Consider the following 21135-nt stretch of genomic DNA (forward strand, 5'->3'; position numbering starts at 1 on the left):
GTATCTATGCAAATGATTATGACATTTCCATGTCCACATAGTTCAAGAAACAGAACTACTAGTCATCTTGCATTCTAATCGTCTAACGTTTTCTATGCGTCCAATTTTATAGAAAGCTCCGATTAGGGACCATTTTCAACCTTTGACATTCAAGTTCACTTGATAGACATTTCTTAGTCACAGGACTGGTCCTGACAGTCTATCTTGAATATATCGTCAAATTGAAGGGACTCATCATTTAATACTAAACCAAGATTAAATGGAATATGAAAATACATTTCATATATGATAAATGTTCAACCCCAATGTTTTATAACCATGGGCCTCAAACCCATCTTCTAAAACAATTCATGGAATTCAAAGCTATGCTTGATTTCCAGTGCTACAACGTGAGTGTTGCTTCTCACTTGTTGCATAGGTTTAGTTATCATGCTTTGCCAATCTTAATATCCTTTTCATCGAATGTTCTTCGAGATATGATGATAAGATCTTTTCGAGTTTGTTTATTATGTGATCTAGTCTTTCTTACTTCGATGGTGGTTTTACTCATTTTTCAATGAAGAACCATCAAGTTAGCAGACGTTTTTCTTGCTTCAAGAGTGGTTCTACGCATTTTTCAATGAAGAACCATCAAGCCAGCAGATAGGTGATCTACCCAAGTTCAGTGAAGAACTTTAAACAACCCTGTTTTATTGCTTCTTAGGCAATAATTACTTTTACTTCAACTGTATAGGTTGCTAGTGATGCTTTGTTTGGATTTACCTATCCAGGCAGTTCATAGATATGTGGAAGATTCTCCAACTATATCTTGGAACATAGAAATTATTATTTTAATTTCCCACGCAACAACTCATGGTCTCCAACCCATGTTGCCATTTTCAAAACACGATGCTCTATAGCTCGTCCTTATCAATGGTTAACTCCAAAGGGTCTTGCTTGATCCTTTGCCAGTGTTTATGCGTGTAGCATCAATATTTAGCATATCTTTGTTTCCTTGAATCAAGAACTATTCCTATGTACCTTTTCAAGTATCATAAGTATTCTTGATCTCAATCTAGTTGATCTTCACTTAGATCAATAGAGATTGGTATATGTTCGTCATGCCTAAAGTCATACGATACGTTTTTGGCGATCCTCATATTATATCATACATGATAAATTCTTTTGCAGAATAATTCCCAATTGAATTCTATTCATGTAACTGTAGCTCATCTAGTTTCAGTAGATACTAAATCCAGCTAAATTCTTTGACATATAATATAGGTTAAGAATCTTACTTAGATCCTTGGATGTTTAACTTAGTAAATGCTTATACATAGTTCAAACATTCTTTACTTAGATTTATTCACATGGGTCGAATATCTCCAATGGAGTCATTCGTGTTTGATTTAGTAAATGCCATTACTTAATCTAAAACATTAATATAAGATCTTTGTAAATAGATCTTAATACCCAGTATGCACTAAGTTTCGCCTTGGTCCAACATTGATGAATAATTTCAAACCTAAGTTATTAGCATTTGAATGTTATTTCACAATAGAGAGATATGTGTGTGATACACATAGGACCAATTAAGTTTTATGTACTCCCACTAAACTTCTTATATATCTATAAGAATCATGTACATTTTATGAAACTAAAATACTTATTAGCTTCACTAAAATACATTTCTAATTCCCAATTGCTTGCTTAAATCTGTACTTAGATTTCATAAGCTAGCTTTCTTTTTCAAGCATTTATTTGGATCCACAAATCCTATGACATACCATGTACATAGTTTATTCCAACATTTTATTGAGGAATTGTTTTGTCATCCAATTGCTATATGTACCGATATGCAATCATTGCTTGAATTATAGACTTGAGCATTACGATTATGCATGAGGTTTCAACACAATCCATGCCATGAATTTGTTTGTAACCTTTTAGCAACTAATCTAGCTTTGTGCGTGAACACAATTCCATGTTTGATGGTTTTTATCCTTAAAACAAACTTGCAACCAGTAGGTGTGAAACTATTCTTGCAAATCAACAAAATTTCAATTTTGTCATCAAAACATTGAGTATGTTTTATGGCCTCTAACCATTTAAACATATAGTCTATATATGGCCTCTAACCATTTTAGGGAATCTATATTTCGTCATAGCTTTTTTACAAGTCACAAACTCATTAATCTATATGATAATAGTTTGACTGCAAGTTGTAGGTTTCTTCACTATAGAAGAATCTCATAGTTTCATTGACCTGATCTCTATGTTTCTTCACTATCTAATAGAAGAATCTCATAGTTTCAGTGACTTGAATTCTATGCCTACTTGGGTATAGAACATCAAACAATAGAATATCAATAGCCACTTGAAAGTCCTTTGAATATTCTGTTCTCCTTGAAGCACTTGTAAAGTCTTCTAAGAGATGTCTATTCTTTAAAGCCACTTGTAAAGTCCTTACAGAATAAGTTCGGATTTTCTGAAGCACTTCGAAAAGCCTCCGGAATGTCCGTTTATGTTTGTTGTTTGCCTCGAAGACTTTCGAGGTCTATTTTCTCCCACTTGTCATTTTGGAAACGAATCTCCAAAAGGACATCATTTCGAGCAAACAAACATTATGTTCTCAAAAATTCGTGGTAGAAACAATACCCTTGTGTCTCATTTGAATAAATCATAATGCAACATATATCTAGACTTGGGCCTTAGTTTGTTGAATAACAAACACTAAGCTCCCACTGAGTTTAGCAACTCTTTAGATATATTTAATTGAAAAGATATCCTGAAATTACTTTTCAATAGCTTTGACGAATTTGGTTTAGTTTGGTGGTAGTTGAGCATTTTGTTTTAGAAATTATAGGAAAAGTTTTTATGATTCATCATTAATCGAATCAAGTACCAATTGACTTCGATTATTCCAACTAAGATATGCCATATCTTATGGACCTAGATTGTGAAATTACAACACACAATCATTGATGATCATATTTGGTCTCAAGTAATCATCAACATGATCTAACCTAGATCTTTATGATTTCTTGCCAAGTGGATTTTATACTTCTGAATCTTTGAATTAGCCAAACAGATTCAACTTATATCACATTTGAGTAAATAAACCTATATTCACTCAAATCCATAAAGTCATAAAATCTTTCTTTAGCTTTGAACTCTATCGTCTAGGCGTTCTAACAATAGTTCATATCTTTTGTTACTTTCAACAAGTAAGACTAGCTTGTCTTAAGTTGATCTAGAAATCAACCAACTTTCAAAAGTCCATTAAAATAGAGCTTTTGAATGTTAACTTGTTGATATGGTCTAAGCAACAATGCCAAAGATTAGTGGAACTCAAATCAAGGGGTTGATTTGAACCTAGTAAAGTTCTTTAAAGATTTTTTTGTTTTAATCAAGCATATTGACTCATTCCGTAAATGACCATTTCATTCAAATAAACAAACAAACAAGCATTGTTTTTGTTCTTCTAAATGTGAGTCTTTCTGTGTTTGAAGCAGAAATTTAGGTATGCTGATTATGGAACAAAATAGCCATTTAGTTCCAGCCTTTGAAAGGACTTAAAACAAACTAGATGACCCTACAACTAATGTAGCATTGCCATGCTTCATTTCCCACTTGTAGGTCATTAGTGTATCCTAGCTTCCATTGTTTGAGTTATTACCGAAGTAAGAACCTCAAGCGGTATATGATACCAAGGAAGTTTGATTGCTAGGTCACTTCTCTTTAAACATAAATTTATAGGTAGAAACGGAATCGTAAATTCCTTTCATTTGTTCCTCGTTTTCCTATTTCTTGTACCCTTTCTTATAGTCTTAAGAATTGAATTCTTTAGTGTTGACTTTTATACTTTGTTAGACATGTCCAATGTCACCAACAAGGTTCTTTACCATTTTAATTTATGTTGAATATTTTGTTTCAACTAGATGATCTTACCAGAAGCTTCTAAAGTTCTCTAAGCATCGATCTATTCGAATGTCTAGGGACTAGACTCATTCGAGAATTAAATGGACAAAGATATTAGGTTGTTAACCATTGGTAAAGCTGAGCGTATTAAACTCAATGCTTTATGATCTCAAAACTACAGTGTATTTTGAATTCACAAGCACCAATCGGTTCGCCATTCGACTTTGATACTCGAAAACAACCATAAAAGTCGCTAAAAGAAACGTACATTTTAAATTTCTCAATTTCTCTCATTTCCGTGAATCGTTCTTGGATTCACTACCAATCGAGGAAATTTACTGTTACCTTTCTAAAAGGATTTATTGCAGTGCAAGATATTTAATTATAAACAATAATTAAAACATACATTGAAGCATGCAAAGTCTAAACATTTATCATGAGTAATAACTTGAAAATGAAAGCAATCATGCAATTTAAACAAGTCATTAGCATTTTATTCGAATTTATTGTTCCGGCAGGTGTGAATAAAATGATTCCAAGATCCTAAAATCATTGAAGAACTAAGCACAGTTTGTCGACTTAATCCTAAAACATCTTAGGTAAGCAAAAGCCTTTTGCTAATAGTCTAGAAACTATTCTTGGTTGATAGGTACGTCTAAGAACTTATTAGGTAAACCTATCGATTTTGCCACGACATAAAAAGACTCCTTACTTATATCGTTGAGTTTCACCAAAACTAACATGTACTCACAATTATTTGTGTACCTTGCCCCTTTAGGACCAATAAGTAACACCTCGCTGAGCGAAAACTATTACTAGATTGATGTAAAGGATATCCAAGCAAGTGTATATTTTGGCATGGCACCTTTTAACTCAATTTTTTAAGTTTGGAACTTAAGGCTCTTACTATGTTGGTTAGATTTTAAGTGAACTAAAATCCTTAATCATGCAACATAATCAAGCCATAATCTTATGCATTATTAAGACATATTTAAAGCAATAAATAACTTAAAGCATGCATAAGATAAATGTGATCTAGTATGGCCCGACTTCATCTTGAAGCTTTGACTTCAAAGTCCGTCTTGAAAATCTCCGTGGGAGGCACCATTTTCTTCAAATAGGATAAGCTATAATTAAAACTAATTACAACTATTTGATGGTACGCAGACCATATTTGAATTGAAAAACAACTTTGGTACTTTAGACCAATTACATTCAAATTAATGGTACGCAGACCATATTTTCTATCCTATTTGGGCCATACTAGTCACTTCATAACCTGCAAAACAGTACATATACAATATATACCATTCACCCATTCATTATCATGAATGGCCCACATAGCTGGTTAGTATAACACATTATGCATCACGTAAACATTTGCAGCAATTAATCAAGGGCACCAATAATCTACCAATTATTCAGTCCTTATTAATTCTAATCAAGTTGTTTTTAACCTTAAGGATTTGTAGACCTAATCAAGAGTTTATGACTAAAAGGGCTCCCACTTAAACCAATAAATTCATATACTTTACTAATTTTAAACATAAAAATGTATTTCTAGTCTAACCGGAAACATACAAATTTAATTAAAATTTAAAGCTCATATAAATTTATAATTGAATCCAAAAGTTTAATTTAATTTCAGTCGTATTTAAATTAATTCATGATTTTAATTTTAGTAAAATAATTAGAATAAATAAAATTTATTATAATTACAATATTCAAAATTAAAATCCAAGAAAATAATTTAAATTATTAATTTTAAAATTAATTAAAATTACGTAAACTGAAAAATTTCAAATTAAACATTCAAAACGATCTAATCGCAACGCAAACACCCTACGCATTGCACGCCCATGGGCCGCACGCACATAGCCATCGCTGGCCATGTGCGCGCAGCCCATGCGCTCGTCGCATAGCTGCTGCATCTACCATCGCAAGCCATCGCACGCTGTGGTGCTTGCTGCGCGCGCGCCAGCGCTCGACGCACGCGAGCCATCGCTCGCTGTGCGCGCTCGCCAGCGCACGCTGCGCGCGCTCCATCGCTCGCAGTGCGCGCGAGCCATCGCTCGCTGTGCGCGCGAGCCATCGCTCGCTGTGCGCGCGAGCCATCGCTCGCTGTGCGCGCGAGCCATCGCTCGCTGTGCGCGAGCAATTGCGCGCGTTCAACGCTGAGCGCAGCGCTCGTGGCACGCGAGCTTGCGCTCGCTGCGCGCTCGCTGCGCGCGCTTGCGCGAGGCAGTGCGCGTTGTGGCGCAGCTCACTTGCTGCCCACACGCGACTGCCATGGCTTGCCTTTCGCCCATGCCCATACGTCCATAGTTCGTGGCCCACGACACAAGGCAGGGCTGCTGCCTTGTGCTCGTGCACCATGCCTTGCTCATTGCATTCGTGCCGCACGGGCGACGAGCTCCCTTGCTCGTCGTCGCATGCCCGCACTATACAACACCCCTTAAGGGTAACACGAAGCGTCCATTGCTTTGTGCGTGCAAGTTATATGAACGAATCGCATAAAAATTTAAAATTTATATTTAAAATTAATGAAAAATTAATAAATAATATTAATTTCATAATTTTAGGGCGAAAAATCGAAAATTTATTATTCAATTGATTTCCGATTGTCATGGATTCAAGTCTAGGTCATAAAAATTTAAAATTTATCATAAATTTACAATTTTTATGGTGGTTTTTAATCATAGGTTTCTAATTAAATTATAATTAATTATGAAAATCAAATTAATTCTAAATTATTCTAATTTTCAACAAATTAATCATAATTACAAATTAGATTGCATAATTAACAAGGCTAGGCATTCAAACTTGTTAAACATATACAGTAGGTCAATCAAAAATTCAAGATTTATCAACAAGAATCGCAAATATTTAATTTAACATCTTAAATTTACTAAATTTTGCATTCGAAAAACTGAAACCTTCGAAAAGTCATAGTTAGGCTTCGAATTTGAGAATTCTGGGTTCGGCAGAAAAATACTGTTTTTGTCAAAATTTTAGAATGCCTTTTACATGCGGAATTGACACAAAAATCACTCGATTTGGATGAGTAACGAAGAAACTGCCGAAAAACTGCGTACGTATAATTAAATAAACGCAATTTGCAATTAATTAACAATTACGAAAATTAATCACCCCTTTTAATTCTTGCAAATTTGTAATATTTAACCATGTTCATGCAATTTAGATTATGAAAATAATAAGGGGCTCGTGATACCACTGTTAGGTTATGATACATATGATATTACATAAATCATGCGGAAACAACCATTAACCCAGGAATACATATTATTTACACATAATCATATAGCATAATTTAGATGCATACTCTTTGTTGCGTGCCTTCCCTAGCTGCGCCCGAACCGAACAAGAACAAGTCTTTAGGACTCCAAGTGTCGTCCCTCCGTAGATAGTCCACAGCACGTCCGGATCCGCCTTAAGATTGACCAACTAGAATCGCCCTTAAGGTACTAGAATTTTCGGCACTTTTGAGCAAGATGTGTGTCTGAATTTTTCTCTCAAAAACTCACTTTGAATACTTTAAAACTCGTTATAAATTGTGAACCCAGGCCACATATTTATAGGGGTATGGAAAGAGAATTGGAATCCTATTAGGATACGAATTAATTAAACTTAGAATCCTACAAGAACTCTAATTAATTAATTTATCAAATAGAATTAGGAATTTAATCATTAACCGAACTCTGCACGTTTTAGGAATCGTGCATGAACACAAACTCACACACACACACACACGGCAGCCACGATGGGCCGCCCATGCGCGTGCGTGCGAGCAGCAGCCCACGCAGCGAGGCCCACGCAGCTGCGGCCTTGGCGCGCGCTGGGCCTGCCTTGCGGTAGGCCTGGGCGCTGCCTTGGCTGGGCTTGTGGCGCGCGTTTGGCTTGCTGGGCGATGGCCTGGCTTCGAGCTGGGCCCTCGTCCGATGCTTATTCGTACGATACGCTTCCGATTAAATTTCCGATTCCGGAATTCATTTCCGATACGAACAATATTTAACATTTCCGATTCCGGAATTAATTTCCGTTTCGAACAAATATTTAATATTTCCGTTTCCGGAATTATTTTCCGATTCCGATAATATTTCCGATTCTGACAATATTTCCGTTTCCGGCAATATTTCCGATTCTGGCAATATTTCCATTTCCGATAATATTTTCCGATACGTACCATGTTTCCGTTTCCGGCAACATCTACGACTTGGATAATATTTATATTTCCGATACGATCCATATTTCCGTTTCCGGCAATATCATCGTTTCCGGAGTATTCATTTCTTGCCTGTGACGATCTCATCTCCCACTGAAACCAAGATCCGTCGATTCCGAATATCCATAGATGGAGTATTTAATGCCATTAAATACTTGATCCGTTTACGTACTATTTGTGTGACCCTACGGGTTCAGTCAAGAGTAAGCTGTAAATTAATATTATTAATTCCACTTGAACTGAAGCGGCCTCTAGCTAGGCATTCAGCTCACTTGATCTCACTGAATTATTAACTTGTTAATTAATACTGAACCGCATTTATTAGACTTAACATAGAATGCATACTTGGACCAAGGGCATTATTTCCTTCATTCGATGCCTAAACTCCCTTAGTAATTCTTCGAATTTTATTTATTTACTATGTTTCGTTGATATGATTGTTTATAGGTTTGATTTGTTGTTCTTCGTTTGACTTGTTTATTTGATTTACAATTTTGGGGTTTTATCAATTGAGCGACTAATCATTTAGGGTTAATTTTTTAGGTTTTTAAAGTTATTTCGGTTGATTTTGTTTATTTTAAGGCCAAATTGTGTCTGGTTATTTGGAATTCACATAATTCGTATTTGTTTGATTTTCGTTTATTCGAATTACCTGCGATGAGATTTGCTTTGACCCGTGCAATTGGGTTATTTCGTTCTCAAAGTTTGGTTCTCTGAGATCTGTTTCTTATTTTTATTGTCAAGTTCCGTTCAAATGGGTTTCATCAATCTCTGATAGGCAGTTTGCAAAGAAATTGATGATTTGGAATCCCCTTTTCTTGCTGACATCTGTTGCGCCAAAAACAGGAGAACATAATGAGTAATTGAGTACCATCAGTGCCAAATATAATTATCTTTGTGTCATTTTCTTGAACAGAATGTTGTATGTATATATGATCTGTGCCAACTATAATTTGCTGATGACGTTGACCTGGATATACAAAGTATGAATTTTCTGCTATCATGTATATACAAATATGAAATTTATGCTTCGTTGAATCTAAAAGTGACCAAGTTGCTTATTTTTTCTCTTCATAATGTGGGGCTATACCTAACAGATCTATTGGAATCATAGAACTTCAAAAAATACATAAAATATTTTCTTTACATGGTTTCAACATTTTTCAGAGTGAATTACTCTGCTATCATCCTAAACATAGTACAGTTTTCCCACTTTGATATGGGGCATAGATTTCTGAGCTTATTATCTGCCTGCAGATTCATATACCACCAACCTTGTAATAAACGAGGGAGAGTCTGTGTATGACTATTGTTGGTACCCTTACATGTCTGCTTCAGGTATGTACTACAGGCTTTTAACCTTCTTTTGTGTTCACATATATAGCTGTTTAGATTTCTCCTTCTTTGTACTTCAGCCTTCAATGCTTGACTGATACAGGAATTTTATTTTATTTTTGTTATTGGGGAGGTGAGGTATCTCATTAATCTATGATACTCCTAAATGGAAGATTTAACATGCTTGATGATGTTGGGTTATTGAATCTCTTATGTATCTTGCTCTTATCGCAGTCCCTCTCATAAGGTGCCTGCTTAAAGCAATAACATGTAAATAACCTTGTGATTGGCATGATTGCAAAGATGTTATTCCATTACACCCTTCAATTCTTGATAAATAATATCATCGCACTTGTGTTTTTCTTTTCAGATACGACTAGCTGTGTTTTTGCAACAACAACTCATGAACATCCTGTTCATTTTTGGGATTCAACTATTGGTGAGGTGTTGTACCTTTTTGTAAATCTGTCTGTCTCTTTCTTTCTGGTTCTTAATAATAAGAATCTGATGTAGATGTCAAATGTGAGTATACCGAACAAAAATAAGTGAATGCTCAAAATTTTGGTCATTTTTTATTTCTATCATTCCACACATAACTGAATAATGGAAAAGATTCTTCAAGAGTCTCAGGACCTAGAAGGCCAGAAGTGCATGATAAAAACCACCAAAATTGTCCTTCCTTTATTCTTATTTTCACCATATTTCAAACCTTGGATTTTATAGTTTTTGCCTTCCTCTGGTCAGCATAGTTTTCTTATTTGGATTAGTTTTTCAGCTACAATGTACATATCGAGCTTTTGATGCTATGGATGAGATTACTGCAACCTTTTCAATTGCTTTCAACCCTACTGGAACCAACTATATACCATAATATTTTTGGAGAATTCTTTGTTGTCTTGCTTTTCTGGTTTTTACTTTCATGTATTTGTATCTTGTCAAATTCAAGTGTTGAACACCATCTAATTCGAGGACTATACCTGAATTGTGTGCAATGTTTACATGATTTGGCAGAAATGATTGAGCGGTTTGTCTTATTCTCATATTTTCTCATGTTACTCAATTTCTTCGCAGGATATTTGTTGGGTACAACAAAACACTGAGGGTGTTTGGTGTGAAGCTCCCTGGAAGAGATTTTAAACAACATTCCACTCTTCAAGGATCCAAAGAGGGGCAGTCTGGTACAACATTCTGCCTTTTCACATAATTGCACAACTTTTGCGAAGGATTTTGATTGTTTTAGAAGTTCGTTCAAGCTAAATTTTAGTTTAGGGCTTAAAAGAAGAGTCTTGGTGATTGATAAGAAAAAGATTCCAAGTTCCTAAACTCACGTGAACTTATCCTGATGTAAAGTGAAGTTAACAAAGTAAGTGATCACAAAGGTATCAATCAAGACTCATTCCAATTAATTCAACATTTCCTTTAATAATGATCAACCCCTCTATATGGTATAAGGTTTCAACTTACTAAACAAGGTCCTCGGCCCTCATAAAGTAGTGAAAAGCTAAAAGGGAACGATCAATCGATCTGAATCAATATATATATATATATATATAATATAATCTAGTGTTCCCAACCAACATGTTTGCATCAATCATCCATACCAACATGTTATAATTCTCATAACGAAATATATCTTCAACATGTCCATCCAACAATATTAAACATGTAAATTTCAACATAACCAAGTTCATCAACAATTTCATCATGGTTTCAACAAATAACACACATCTCCAAACACACAGGTATGTACGTACCTTGTGTAAACAAACTGATAGGCCACTTTAACACTTTCAAAAGTCGCCTAAAGAGAATTCTCCGCCTAAAGCAACCAACAAATAATCTCAATCAATTTCTAATCATTCGCAACCATAATAAAGCATTCTAAATGCATCCTAAACATATTTAGAATCTTCCCCAATATCAAAACTTGAATATTTGATTTCCTAGCATCATAATTATTGAATTAATTATTGAAATTCGTTGAAAACTCTTCATAGCATCATACTTTAAATTTCCAGCAATATAAACTCGTTTAAAACTTCGCCAAGGCCAATTTAACATGTGACAGGCTAAAGTCGTATCACATTATCAAAAAATAAACCTAAGTCCACTAACAAAATAGTAAGGGAAGTAGGGATCGTATCCACAGGGAAACGGGCGTTCTTTCTACTATTAATTAACTAATCTAGACTATTGGTAACAAAAGGTTTGAGTTGGTTTGTAGACTAAACTAAAGCAATAATTAAAATGGAAAATATCAATGCTAAGGGAATCTAGGGCAGCGGTTCACCACAAATGCAGACCGGGATTGGACAACGGACATTAACAATCAATTAATAATCATAACTAGGAAAACATGCATCGATCTCTCGAATCTTATGAATTCCTTAGGATTATAAACCTAGCAGGCTCTCGTTATGTACTAGAAATAATTCCTATCTAATAGCCACAGACCAAAAACTTCAGATTTATACCTCTCGGCGCATAATCTAAGGTTAATCAAACTCAAATCAAAATAGTCCGGCCGAACAGAATTGACAAGCAATAATAATAAGCTTAGAAATTACAATTAATTAATCAACTAATCAAGTCCACAATCAATCCCAATCATGCATTCGTGGATCCCCTAAACCCTAGAAATTAAACTACTCACTCATGATAACAAATAACAAAGCAATTAATATAATAGAAAACATGATCAAAAGTAATTAATAACGCAAAATAGAAATCAATACCTAAATGAAGAACAAAAGGATGAACTAAAAGTTGAAGCTTTGATTGAAATTAAAAGTAAATGTTTTGAATAATTGAGAGAGAAAACTAAGCTTAAACAAAATAAAACTAAGTATCCATACTAGAATAAAAGATGTCTACTAAAAATAAAATGGCTAGTATTTATAGTTTGCCCAAAATACAAGCCAAAAACCGGAAATAAAAAAAACGCGAAAAAGCATCAGGGGTTAGCGTCGCCCGATCGGGCGGCGCTTCGCCCTATTGGGAGAATTGCTCGATAGTTGGCTCGATCTAGCCGAATTCCGCCCCATCGGGCGCGTGTTGAAGGCTTCAATTCCTTGTAATTTCGCCCGGTCTTCTCATTTCGCCCTCAGCTCAAAGGGCGATTTGCAAAAGTCATGATCCTTCGCCCATATCACCGAGTCTAACTTCCGGGGCTCAACCGTAAGCATCTAAGGCTCCCTAAAGTCGACGATAGTGGTCCCGAACTTCCTCGGGCTCATGTAGTGGCCTAAATCATCATGAAACGGGTCTAAAAAGACCAATTTCTCACCTATTAATCCTGAAACTCAAGCCACACTCAATAACACAGATTAGTACTAAAAACGGCTCCTAAGAGCTCATTTGATGCATAAAAGTACTAAGGGACGGGGGTAAAACTCTATATAAAACACACATATCAAACTCCCCCAAGCTAGATCCTTGCTTGTCTCTAAGCAAGGAAATCATCGATGAATACAAGATCAACTTCACCCCTAACATATTTCAAATCGAAAGACATAATTCAAGGCAAAATTCAACGAGCATGCATCAATGTCAACCAATCAAATCCACCCAACCACAAATCCTCCCTAATAATCGTCACGCAAAGCGAACCACAAGTGCACAATGGAATTCAAGACTAGTGCTCACACACTCGTCACTCATTTATGTGGCGGGTAAAAGATGTACCCGTTCGCTCTCCTCCCAACATATAAGTGAACAATGCCCTCCCAAACTCACAACACTCGTGTGTCTAGGAAAAACATACACTCAACCTAGTAGTCGACTCGAAATGTGTCATGTCATAACTTGCATTGATAAACAACTACTTCCATATTAATACGACTCTATGCACAAAGGTCGGAAGGTCTTCAAAGCTTGTAATGATAGGCTTAGGTAAGGGTGCGGTAAATTTGGGTAAAATGTGAGCTTAAAGCCTTGGCTTTGGGGAGCATAAATCCTAAATAAAACCATGATCAACCAAAATAATGACCACAACTCTCCCACTAAATACATGATAAAACAAAAAATAAACCACACCACACTTTCTTGTCTTTTTCCACAATTATATCCAACCACTCATAAGGATATGAACCTACAAAACTTGAGTGAAACAATACTTTCAAATTTTTCTGAGAGTAATAGATTTTTTTTTTTTTTCAATCTCTCTCCTTTTTTTTCTTTCTTTTAGAAACCTTCACATTTTTTTTTATTCTTCTCATCTCTTTCATTTTTCAACTCTTTTTTATTTTTTCTTTTTCAACAACAATAATGATAAGAAGAATTCCCTTTTTTCAATACTCAATATGCTCAAAATGTACCACACTACAACTCCCTCACCTCACTACTATTAGCTCCCCCAAGCTAGGCTTGGGACTAGTAACCAATGGGGCTTTCACGGGCTTGTAATATGGTTAGTCACCGAATAAAGGGCACAACCACAACATGGGTAGAAAAAGAGGGAACAAATGTATCTAATTCCATCTGAAGGCTACCTAAATAGAAAAATGCCTTCGTCCTCCTCAATGTGCATGTTTATGAGTCATAAAACATTACTAATAGTTGCAATCCAATACTCAAAATCAATGACACACCAGGAACTATCACACATTCCTAACCAAGTCAACTAGCCAAGCACCAAGTCCACAAATAGTTAGTCAGAGTTGACTCATATCATGGCATCAAAGTAATCGAATATCAAATCATGGCTAACACATCCACATTGCTCGCCATCAAATACCAAGAATCAAAACAATTTTCAATCAAAGGGGCACAGGGAAGCATGATTTTGCATTCATCGGAATGTATTTTTGTATTTTTTTTTCAAAGCGATAAACTAATCTAGAAAACAATAACACACCAAAATAAGTAAATGCATAAATGAAAAGAAAACATACCTAATATGTACAGGTAAGTGAACACCCCCCCAAGCTAAATCAGACAATGTCCTCATTGGCTCAAGAGGTACCGAACCATCTCTATCATCCTTAATATCATTGATGGCCTTGACCATCATCACCATCATCACCACCACGACCACCATGACCGCTAGGGCCCTCTCCATACCCATCGTAGTAGTGGGTGGTGTGAAAGTTCCCATGGCACCGGGAGCTCCATATCCCTCCGCGGGATAGGTAAACCAGGAAGGGTGCTGGGCATCCTGAGGAATATAGCCCTGCCTGACGTACTGATCGTAAATGGGGAACATGGCTCGCTGGTGATCACTCTCAAAGTGATCAAATATGATCTTGAGCCTGTCTAACCGCTCCTGAATAGAGCGCTGCTCCTCATCTGGAGTCAGGCCACCCTGTGGCCTCCCCTCATCCTCACGACGCCCCCTCCTAAAGTAAGTACGGGGCTCGGGCTGAAACTGGTGGGGCTCTGGATGTGGGTAAAGGGTTGGGGCTCAGGCTCCTGCTCTTGCTCAACCCCAACATACAAATAGTGAGCCTGGCCGGGTTTGAAACGGGTGCGGCCCTGAGGGTCAGGCAAGGTGAAAAGCCTGTTCCCCTCAAACATCCAATACATGGCACCCGGGCGAAATAACCCGTGCTCGCCCTGCAAACGGCGAAGCCCAGCAAAATAGGTCAAATCCAGCAAGTTGTTACCCAATACCAGTATCGGGTTGGCCTCTACAAACCCCACTGTGGACATAGCAATGTGGGTGATCAACCCACCAATGGTGATGCGGGTGGTGTGTGAGCTAGTGGCTACTGAGTAAAGGTGGGAAGCCATATGATGGGCCAAACTCATTGAATACTTATCATCCCCCTCTAGCACATACCCACCCAAAATCTCCAACTCCGTGCTCCTAACACTTTGGTTCTCTTCCCTTCCAAAAATGGTGAACCCTAAAAATCTTTAAAACACAATGGGGACAGGGTGTTGAATCCGGGAAGCATGCAAGTGTTGCATACTAACGAGATCACTATTTCCGGTCATCTTTCCCCACATTTTATTATTGTTATGAGCATTCCCAATCTTCCTACTGGTGGTAGTTGAGAAACCAAAAATCCTACCAAAGTCATCAATAGTCAAATGCACATCACGGTTCATCAAACAAAAATGAACCGAAGACACATCCCTATAACCATTCTTACGCAAATACAAAGAACTCAAGAATTCCAACGCCAATCGCCTAAAAGTAAGACGCAAAATACTATACATACTCTTCATACCAACACCATAAAAGACTCGTTTGACATCCTGTTCAATACCCATATCATGTAATGATTTTTGACAAATAAAACGGGTAGGAATTACCTCCCTCTTTTTGAGGTGGACGAACCGATCCCGTTGCCATTCCGTAGTAAAGATAATTTCTGGAAAATCCGGATCCGATTCGAACTGGGGCGGCGACGGTGGTGGTGTCAGCTCACGAGCCCGGCTTGTAGAAGCCTCTTGTTGATTCCTTGCTTGGATGGTGCAATTTCTCTTAGGACGGTTAGCCATGGTTGAAAATCTGAGAAGGTTTTTGGGGTTTTGGGTGAAATTGGGGATTTTATGGAGAGTGGAAAAATCTAAAATTAATTGGGTAGAGGTTGTAGAGGGTGATTAGAGGAAGATTTTGATGTAAGGTATGTTGAATTTGGTGAAGAAATGAGTGAGATATGAGGGTTTGACGTTTTGTGGAGTTGGGGTTTAATGGAGGAAGAGAGAGAGATTGAGGTTGAAGATGAAGAATAGAATGAGGGAAGTGAAGTGCCCGTGCTCTTTTGTTCGCAGAATCACATTCCGCCCGATCGGGCAGCAGCTCGCCCGATCGGGCGAATTTAACCTTTTTTCTTGCCATCGACAAGCGCCCGATCGGGCGATTTGCGAATTGCCCCCAGATGTTCATTCTTCAACTCAGATTTCCTCCCCAAGCCTTCATATGACGTCATCAACAACCGCCCGATCGGGCATTTTACTCGACAACCGGCCCGATCTGGCAACTTTCGCCCGGTCGGGCGATATTTGATTATTTTGCAAACGTCGACACGCGCCCGATCGGGAGCTCCTCTCCTGATCAGGATCGGGCGATTTACAGGATACTCCTTTTCAGCTAAAATTTCACTTTTTCGAACTTGGAGCATTGGACCTGCACACTATTAAACACCCAAACAGCGTAATTCCCTCTTCTCACCTCTCCAATACAAACAACTACACTGAAACACACACTTAAGAAAAATTACACTAAAACACACAAACGAAAGCAAAAATTATACTACTAAAAGCGATAAATGGATAGTTAAGTACTCATCCCCCAGATAGATTGATGCAATGTCCCCATTACACAATCCCAGTTTACTGCGCAGAAACGAAAGGAAGGGGATGAGAGCCACGACAATTCGTCGAGTGGGGGCACCAAAGATGGTGCCATCTGGTGTCAAATCAGTTGCCTTGGATGAGCTATGTGGCGCGGAAGTGACAGATCACGACCCCGATCATGAATACGGTGCCCACTGTTGACAGAATCTTCGGCCTTTTGGGTCATAAAGTCATCAAGCCGTGCCCCTTTTTGAACCCATGACAAAGAGTTGATACTCCGGCCACCTCCACCTGCAAAGCAATTCGAAACACGTGCTTTCTCCGAAGAGTTGTTAGAGTTAGTGTGAGCCAATTCATCATTGAAATAATCATAAGACACATTGATACCACAACATGACTCCTCTATCATGGGACTCTTAGCAACATGGGTTAAATTGAAAGTAACTTTGTCATCCCCCACATTTAAAGTCGCTTGTTATTTTTGACATCAATTATTGCCCCTGCGCTGTGTAGGAAGGGTCTACCTAATATAATGGGAATCTGTCTGTCCTCTTCCATGTCCAACACAACAAAGTCAACAGGAATAAAAAAAAATTACCTACTCTAACAGGCACATCCTCTAGAACACCTAGGGGGTATTTCACAGATCGGTCAGCCATTTGCAGAGTTATGTTGGTAACTTTTAAATCACCCATGTTCAATTTAGTGCAGACAGACAGGGGCATGACACTAACACTAGCACCTAAATCACATAAAGCTTTGTCAATAAAAAGATTTCCAATGTTACATGGGATAGAGAAACTCCCAGGGTCCTTCAACTTGGGTGGAGACTTATTTTGTAGTAAGGCACTGCACTCTTCAGTAAATGTAACAGTCTCCACCTCACTTAATGCTCTCTTCCTAGTCAAGATGTCTTTCATGTATTTAGCATATGCAGGTACTTGAGTAATTAATTCATTGAAAGGGATTGTTACCTGCAGATTCTTTACCACTTCTAAGAACTTACAAAACTGCTTGTCTAGCTTGTTCTTAAGCTGACGGTGAGGGAAGGGAAGTTTAATAGGTGGGACTTGTATCTCAACTTTCTTCTCGACCCCCGTGCTAGCTTCCTTCTATTTGAACACCTTCTCGCCTTCTTCTAGCATAGTATCACTGACAGACGCTTCAACATCTCCTTCAATAGTCATAGGCGGCCCATCATACTCATATCCACTCCGCAAGGTGACAGCATTTACAGACTCTCTGTTCTCGGGCTGTGAAGGGAGATGACCTTGGGGTCTCCCTGCAAGAGTAGTAGCCATTTGTGCCAACTGTGTATCAATGATCTTATTATGAGTAGTAAGAGCATCAATTTTGGCATCCTTTTCGCTCAGAGACTTCTGCATTTGCAACATCATATTCTCATCTCTACAAGCATAGGATTAGACTGTGTGGGTTGAGGTTGTGGTGGTGGAGGGGATGTGTTTTGTCTAGGAAACACAGGTGGTCCACTAGACTGCTGGTTGTAGTTACTCCGCGGTTGGTATGATTGCTGTGGTGGTGGTTGGTAGGGTTGTTGTGGTGGTGGAGGATGTTGAATCTGATGGGGGTTCTGGACATTAGTACTCCTATATGATAGCATGGGGTTATTTTTATACCCCTCATTGTAAGAGTTAGAGTATGGATTATTCTGCTTGTAGGACTGGAATGCATTACATTGTTCGATAGAGCTCCTACATTCCTGTGCATAATGACCTTGCACCCCACAACTATCACATACATTGGAAAATTAGGCACTCATTGCAGCGACACTAGCATGTTGGGAGGACTGAGAAGATGCAGTTTGCATATTATCAAGTTTGTGATGTAGGGCAGTTAGCTGAGCAGTAAGTTGTTCAATAGAATTCAGCTCATGCTTAACACCTCGGTCAGCAAAGCCTCTAGGATTCCCATATTGGGCACTATGAATGGACATCTCCTCAATCACCTCCAAAGCTCTAGGCACATGGAGTTGCATGAACCTCCCACTTGCAGCAGAATCTAGAATAAGCCTAGACTCGTTACCCAAACCGTTGTAAAATTGTTGGATCAAGAACCAGTCACTCAAATCGTGGTGTGGGCACTCTCTCTGCAGATCCTTGAACCTTTCCCAGACTTCAAACAAGCTCTCGTCTGCCTGTTGGGTAATGGAAATTATCTGACCCCTCAGACGAGCCGTCTTCTCAGGTGGGAAGTATTTCACATAGAAGGCAAGAGGCAAAGAATCCCAATCGGTAATTTTCATAGCTGCTCGGTTGAGCCCATTAATCCATAGCTTTGCCTTCCCACTCAATTAAAATGGAAAGAGCATCTCCATAGTCTGCTCTGGCGATAGATTCTTCTGCTTAACGGTAGCGCAATATTGAATGAAAGACTGAATATTGAGATTAGGGTCTTCACCCTTTTCCCCACCGAATGGGTGCCTCTCAATCATATTTATCATTTGGGGTTCAATCTTAAAATTCTCGACCGCAATAGAGGGCATGATCGCCTTGGGAAGCACAGACAGACTTGGCTTAGAAAAGTCTGTAAGCCTTGGCTCAGGTGGTGGTGTTTCGTCACACATCTCTGAATCTGTATGGAATAGATTGTCAATCAAATGATCAGATTCGGAGTCCGAATAGTCTCTCAACTGTTCAATGAATCTACATCGTCTACGGAAGGTCCGTTCAGGTTCAGGATCGAACGAAGTCAGTGTGAGGGGGTCGAAAAAGCACGAGGCTAATGCGTGACCTCGTCCCTCGTGGGTGTGACGTTTCTTTTTGTCAAATCAAGTGTAATTGGATTTCCTGTGAGTTTACACCCAATTGACTAGTAATATAGGAGTCGCCATTCAGTTTTTAACGACAATGAGAAAAAATGACAAAACCCGATTATCGTGACATAAAGGGAGTGCAATTATGTTTGACCACGACGGCCATAGGTTCCCTTGTGATCCCTGGTGTGGGGATCTCTCAATATACACCCGCAAGGTAGAGATTGAGGGTTCGGGGGACTGTAACTACCGAGAGGAGTACTCGCTCTTCGATAACTCCAGAGGCAGGATATCCTTACTAGCTCAGCATAAATAATTGAAGGGACATGCGTTAACTATTAAACTAATCTGAGTTGATTTTAACAATATGCAACATATAATACTAGATCGAGCGCGATTATCTGATTTAGATTCTTTTAAGGGACCTAGCATGATAATCCAATTTCCCAACATATTATCTTTATTAGGCGTGATAGAACAATCAGATTTAATTAGCTTAACAGTTCATAAAAAAGGCGAGGAAAGCAATTAAACCATGGAAAAGGGACACATTACGACGCACCCTGGAGAGGTGCGTCACGGTTCTCGGAAAACTAACCACTTTGACTTTGCTATTTCTCCTTTTATTTAACGAATCTCAAATTACGGGACAGGATACGTTCTGTTCGATTTTTGGATCGATTGCGACAGAACGCGTGATTAATTTCGCAGCGTGAGGCTTAGGCTTAGGGGTTTAGAGTCAATACTCAGAATAATAATTGTGTGTTGTGTTCCTTTCACGTCGAACTTAGGGCTATAGTTATAGAAAAGAGTTCGTGGAAAGATAGAATTATAGAACTCTAATCCACGAGGAATTAGGAAAGAATACGTCCCAGGTATTTTCAGCGCCCAGGGCTGGGCGCCGAAGATTTCGGCGCCCAGAGCCAGGCGTTGAAAATAGGGTGTGGGCCGTTTCTTTGTCAGATTCGGACTCTTAGAATCCGAAGTGTATGAGACTTAATCGAGTCTTTTAGTGCGTATTAATTTTATGATGGAATGCATCTGGGCCCGTTACGAACTCTAGGCTCGTTAGGATTTTAATTAATACGTAACTCTTATTTTCGAATCGTATTAGGAACAGGATTCTCTCGCAATTTCTATCTCATTTAGGATTTATGTTGGAGTGCAACGCCTAATTCTGACAGGTTTCTATCTTTTATGACTTGCCACTTTTAACAACTACCCATTACGGCAGTTGCTATTTTTAGCAAGTTTCCATAAATGGCAGGTTTCTATAAATAGCAGGTTTCGGGTGAAATGAAAAGGGGAATTGAGATTCGTTATTTTATAGGAGATGCGTTGTCAAGTGGAGATTTACGTTCTCATCATCGAACCTTCCCTTTCGGGAATGGGGACAAAAGTAGGTGTCTACAGTTAGCCCCCACTTTGACTGAGTCTTGGAGTAAGATGATGGTCAAAGTATTAGACGGAGTGTGTCACACAAGTTATGGTGAGCTGTTTTTTGCGAGGGTCTTATGAGCCCCCGAGTGATAACATTTGACTTAAGGGTCATCACTTGAAGTGTCGACATATCCCTCACGTGTCATTGGGATTTGTCAACGGATAGTATAGAAACTCCCTCACTTTGTCATTGGAAGTA

At 38.3% G+C, this 21135-nt stretch overlaps 1 pseudogene; it reads left to right on the forward strand.

Moving 5' to 3' along the window:
- The first annotated feature begins 18807 nt into the window (after nucleotides 1-18807).
- On the forward strand, nucleotides 18808-18907 carry LOC130468303 (uncharacterized; annotated as a pseudogene).
- Nucleotides 18908-21135: the final 2228 nt, after the last annotated feature.

This window comes from Spinacia oleracea, chromosome 2, assembly GCF_020520425.1.
Source record: "Spinacia oleracea cultivar Varoflay chromosome 2, BTI_SOV_V1, whole genome shotgun sequence".
Taxonomy (NCBI): domain Eukaryota; kingdom Viridiplantae; phylum Streptophyta; class Magnoliopsida; order Caryophyllales; family Amaranthaceae; genus Spinacia; species Spinacia oleracea.